Source organism: Danio rerio, chromosome 3 (assembly GCF_052040795.2).
Source record: "Danio rerio strain M-AB ecotype USA chromosome 3, GRCz13ab, whole genome shotgun sequence".
In the NCBI taxonomy this organism is placed as follows: Eukaryota; Metazoa; Chordata; class Actinopteri; order Cypriniformes; family Danionidae; genus Danio; species Danio rerio.
In genome coordinates, this window is record NC_141023.1 from 41686501 (window position 1) to 41692500 (window position 6000).

The 6000-nt window shown below is 31.8% G+C and overlaps 1 protein-coding gene across 1 annotated transcript in view; it reads right to left on the reverse strand.

Moving 5' to 3' along the window:
- ttyh3a (tweety family member 3a) overlaps positions 1–6000 on the reverse strand; it is a 125718-nt gene that overhangs the window by 6650 nt on the left and 113068 nt on the right. The gene's annotated exons all lie outside the window — the stretch shown is intronic.

Consider the following 6000-nt stretch of genomic DNA (forward strand, 5'->3'; position numbering starts at 1 on the left):
CTGTGTGGGTTTGCAAAAAAATTAAAATAAAAAACGACAAGAAAGTGTAGAGCAGAAAGACACCACTGACTCTGCAGAAACACGTTTACATGCACTTCCAACACACGCAAAACAAGACACGGGATCTAGAGGGCACAAGACCAGGCAGGGGACACAGGTACATGGGATGAGAACGGTTAACTTACATCAGCAAGTCCAAATAATCTGCACTCAACCTAAACACTAACAGCTAACCAACCCAATTCAGCAATCCTAGTAGTGCTTTATTAAATGAACTACACATGCTTGTTATAATTGCAAGTTAATAAAATAATAAATATATCCATGAAAAGTGTTTTAAATGTATTTTTTTTTAAATGTTACATGTTTATCATACTGTAACGGTTGCCAAAGGCCACAGAAAAAGACTCCAAAGCATTAGAACTCATATAAAAAGATTACTATGAAAGATGTATTGCTTTTCTCCCCACTAAATGTAGCTCAGTCTTCATTCATGTGTAGTTTATCGAAAGTCAGGTATAATCAATCAAGTTAATCACAATTTACTAAGAGTTTAACATAATTACAGTTTTTGAAATCCCATAAAATATTTAATGTTTCTCTCAGATTAAACTAAAACCTAAAATTACACCAGAATTTGTTTTTGGTGTGTTGTTGTGAAGGCAGCTGTGTTTTTCTAAGTGTAAAAAATATTACGATATTTTTTTTTCCTCATATAAAATTAGTAAAATGCTAAAGTGATGATACTCATATTAATTCTAGAAATAAAGTCCATATGTTGTCTTTTCATATTAAGATGCCAATGTCTGACAACAAACACGAGCGTCACACGAGTCATCATGTGCCATTCATTCTGAGACTAATTAAACTAATATTACAAATAGTGTCTTGCAGTGTAATAATTACAGACAATAGTCTGTATTAATCTATGTTTATTTCCTATATTTCTCACATTTGGATTTATCTATTGAAGATTGGTAACACTTTACAATAAGGTTCATTAGTTAATGCATTTACTAACATGAACTAATCCTGAACAACACATGTACAGCATTTATTACTCATAATTGAACATTTACTAATGCAATATTAACATCCAAGTCCATGCTTGTTAACATTAGTTAATGCACCATGAGTTAACAAACTAACAATGAACTACTGTATTTTAAATAACTAATGTTAACTAACATGAAAAAATACAGTAGTAGATGTATTGTTCATTGTTTGTTCATGTAAGTAAATGCATTAATTAACATTAACTAATGAACCTTATTCATTATTATAGTGTGACCTGAAGATTTGACCAATTCTGTGACTATTTACATTACAGAGCTATTTACCTTTTTATTATTACAGGACCCAGTCTGCGTTGTCAACACTGTAAAAATCAACATCCCATACCTTATATACAAATCTATTCTTAATAAATAAACAATTAATAATAATAATAATAATAATAATAATAATAATAATAAAAGTAAAATGCAAGAGTTTCCAGTCTGTTACCAACTGCCAATACTGCAGTGATGTATGAAGCACATCTTAGAATTCAATTTAAACAAATCAATTGACCAACTTAATTCTGTCACACATTCTGTGCCGGGAATTCTTCCTTGTTTGTAATTTCCTTTGAAAATTACTAGATTTGCCCCAATCAATTACAATATGTATCCAAATGCACATTTAATAATCAATAATTACTTTAACATTGAGAATCCAACGTGACACATAACTTCACATGATTACTTTACTGCAGATGTGGAAAGAAAAGTCAGGTCTTTTTATGGTGGATGTCTTTTAATCTGTTCACTAAGCATTTATAAACATCTGTTATTTTTGCAATCTACTGAAGTTTGATGTTGTTCATGTTCTGTGCCTATATTTATATCAACAGCACGTTCTTTCAGTAAAATGTCTGGGTAAGTGACGCCACCTTGTGGACAAACTAATTAGTATTTTTTTCTCTATGGGTGCACACAGCTGGTTCAAAGATCTATGGGTTAAAAAACCACTTAAGTAACCACTTAAGACTTTGACATATCAAAACCTAAACAAGTACATGGGAAATCATGAATTTCCCCATGCATCACTAGCAAGACAGATGTTACAAACATGTTACACATGTTAAGTGTGTGGTTAGCCATGTAAGATAATGTGCTTGTTTTCATTATATACATTTATTTGATTTCTAAGTAGTGGTGCTTGAATAGGCTTTGGATTTTCTCTCAAATTGAATTCATTTGGATGCAATTAAAGTGGCATAGGACAAAGTACACAGGCGCGCCTTTGACTTAACAGAAGAATCTAAAATAAAGTTTGTAGCTGCAGTTGCACCCATAAACCACCAAAATCCGCATGAAGAGATGGTCTGGTGCACGGTTCACTGGAAGTCACCATTGCATCCAATTACTGAAGTGAGCAAGTTATATTTAAGACTTTTAAAGACCATTATGAATGATATTTTAGACTCGTACAAGGCTTAATGCTGTGGAGTTTTTTGAATAGCCCAGTTAGAAAATATTTTTATAACTTTTTCTTTTTATTTAATAATGCAATAATAATAATTTAATACTTAAAAATTATAATAGTTTAGTTAATTCTGGGCAAAATATTTTAAATATTGTGTCAAAACAAACAAGCTCTAGTTGTACATATAGACAACTTGAAATAACCTTTCTTAAAAAAAAAGAAAAAAAAAGAAAAAGGTTTTAAAAACTATATAATAAACTAAATGTATGCTCAACAGTCTGTCCAGGTCAGCTTCAACAGCAGTAAATACATAGAGGATTTTTTTTAAAAGTGTTATTGTAGGGCAAATAACTAAACTATTATGGTAAATAGAGCTAAAATTTTAATTATTAAATAAAAGTAAAAGTTTTATTGAGCTTGTTGGTGATTGGATGAGTGTTGGTCAGATTGGGTAGCAATACATAAACTAAGAAAAATCCTGTTTAAAAAAAGTTTTAAGACCTACAGTACAACTGTAAAAAAATGAATAAATAAAAAAATTTTTTTAAAGGCCTAAAATTTAGTTTTTGATTTAAGACATCTTAAGACATTTTAAAACCCTGCAGATACCCTGGTATTTATGGACTTAATTTCTCGTTTTCTGATATGCATAACAGGCAAGCAGGGCAATCGAACCAAAATTGAAAGCAGCAGCTGTGCAGTCCCGAATGCAGAAATCTGAGATATGGCAATAAATGCATATCTTTAAATATTTAAAACACAAGGTAATATTCAGATTGCAATAATAAAAAAATGTCATACATACATGATATATTTCAAAATTCTGTGAATTTATATTGTGTATTATTGGGATTTTTTTATTTTTAGTATACAGGTACTTCTTTGAGAGCTAGATTAATAAAGTTTATATACACACTACCGGTCAGCCGGTTCGGGGTCAGCTTTTTAAAAAATAAATAAATAAAATGATTCTGTTCATCAAGGCGGCATTTATTAAATGCAAAAATAATGTTAAATTGTTAAATATTTATTCATTAAATATTTATTTATTTATTACTTATTGTATGTAGTTTTAAATTATATTTATAGTCCAGTCATTGTTGCTTTTATTATTATTACAATTAATAATAATCTAATATTAATAGTAAAAATTAATATTGAAGTGATTTGTGAAGGATCATAATGAAGCTGTAAATTTGTTTTTAAAAATCACCGGAATAAAGAATTAAATAAAATGATAAACTACTTTTGAACAGTTATTTTATAGTGCAAAAACATTTCACAATATTACATTATTACAACACATTATAAATGCGCATACTTAAGCAGCATTAAAAAAGTTTAGTCACCACATTAGCCAACTATGTGGTGAAAATCAAGAAATCAACTTGTTGCTTGTTGATAACCTGCAAACACTCTTGTTACCCAGGTGTCTCAAACTTAAATTCTGGGTGGGGGAGATGGGGGTCAGTCCCAATTAATTGTTGCTTAATCAAAATTTTAACAGATAGCGTAAGACAGCGGAAAGCAGTTTGGGTAACTTTAGTGACTTTACTGGCAACTGTTCTTCTCAATATCTTTTTTAAAAACTACAACACTTTTTTTGTAAAACTACAACACAGAAGGGAGAAGAATATATATATATATATATATATATATATATATATATATATATATATATATATATATATATATATATATATACATATTTACTTTAACAAGTTCAACTTGGCCAGCAGTCACATTTTACTAATGCACACTTTTATACAAATCTTAATATGTATATGAGGAAAATCTATTAACCAAACCATTTGAATCGAACATAAACAAAATGATCATATTTACACCCCAGTATAACGTGTAAGCCATGAAAAGGTGTTTTCAGGGTCTCTGCAGATATCATAATGTCAAATTTAAGACCTTTTTAAGACCATTAAGTATTAAATTTAAGATCTATATCGCAATATCAAAAAGATATCCCTCAGAGTTTTTCCAAAGTTTTACAAAAACTTTCCTCCTTTCCCATGGCTGTTGCAATTTCTAGCCAATAATTATTGGTCATTCTGGCAAGCAGAAATGTAACTGTGATAGAAAATAGGTAAAAACTTGATTAGGTATTATAGCCTACTGTACTATTCACTCTTCAAATAAATCCCACTATCAATCCCATTTTATTACTAAAATAAAGTGAACTCGTGTCTGCTGTACAGTGTTTTGTGAAGTACAGTAAAGTACTTCAATTACTCTGTTGTGGTAATACTATAGTTGCTATGGTAACATAACAAGTGTATTAAAAAAACATTTTTTATTTTTTTTTATTTTTCTACAATTCAACACACTTTACTGTAGTAAAACTACACTGTATTTCATTTTATCAGTTCACTATTCTTAATACTACAGTATGCTGAAGCATCTCTGGAAAAGCATGAAAGAAGTCCGACGGAGCGAGAGCAGATCATTCGCACGTGAGCAGCCAGTGTTTTGAGAGTTCGCAAGCAGTTCGCTCTCTCGTATAACAGCGCTCCCGACTTACAAAACTGCGCTTGCGACATTTGTCAGTGAAATAACGGCATACTATGCCAGCCGAAATCATGTCGCGCGCACTCAAAGCGAACTTCCGCAAACACAGCGATGATGTCACATTCGCCGCACGCACTGAGTTTAATATCAGAAAGCTGATTGGCTATTGCAAGTTGACTTTTTTGTGCTTGTAATACTGCAAATTACAATTGGACTAGTGAAATAAATAACTACAACACCCCAAAAACCTAGCAACAACAACAAAAATAATTTAAATGAGCATTAGATGTAGCGTTACATGGCCATCGCAAAAATAACACCTGTGCAAAAATATTTAAGACCTAGAAAAGCAAATTTAAGACTTTTTAAAGCCATAAATTTCGATTTTTTAATTTAAGACTTTTTAATACTTTTTAAGACCCTGCGGGGACCCTGGTTTGTACAACAAAATACAGGGGGTATGAAACTAATTATGACCCTTGAATATTTTCAGAAATAGAGCTTTAGTAAAAATAGAGCACTTACAGACTTAATCGCGTCCCAGAAATAATCTGCAAGTGCGTAAGTCTCAACCGCACGCTGAGAGAAACCGAAATTAACCTAAAGAGTATGGTATTTTATCTCCAGTAGGTGGGGGTCAAAACCACAAGTGTATATGCGACTGCTCGCACAACAATGATAGTGGTTCAAAAATGTGTTTTGGTGGGCCGAATATTTTTGACGTCAGTTGTGAGCCGGAGGGAGGAGTAGAGGGGCCACAAATGGTCCGCAGGCTGCAGTTTAAGACCCCTTGTTGTAAACAGTCTGTCAGTCAAACGAAATTACTCTTTCAACATGATAAAGAAGCAAGGTGAAAGTACACAGTGAGTTAGTTTCTTGATTGGCAGATTCTTGCAACCAAATAGAAACTAACAAGCCACACTACCTGAGCTCTTCGAAATTTGTCCCCTCAGAAATTGATATACCAAAACTGCAGCAAGATTGCGGTCTGTGGTGCTTGCTTGCGTTAAC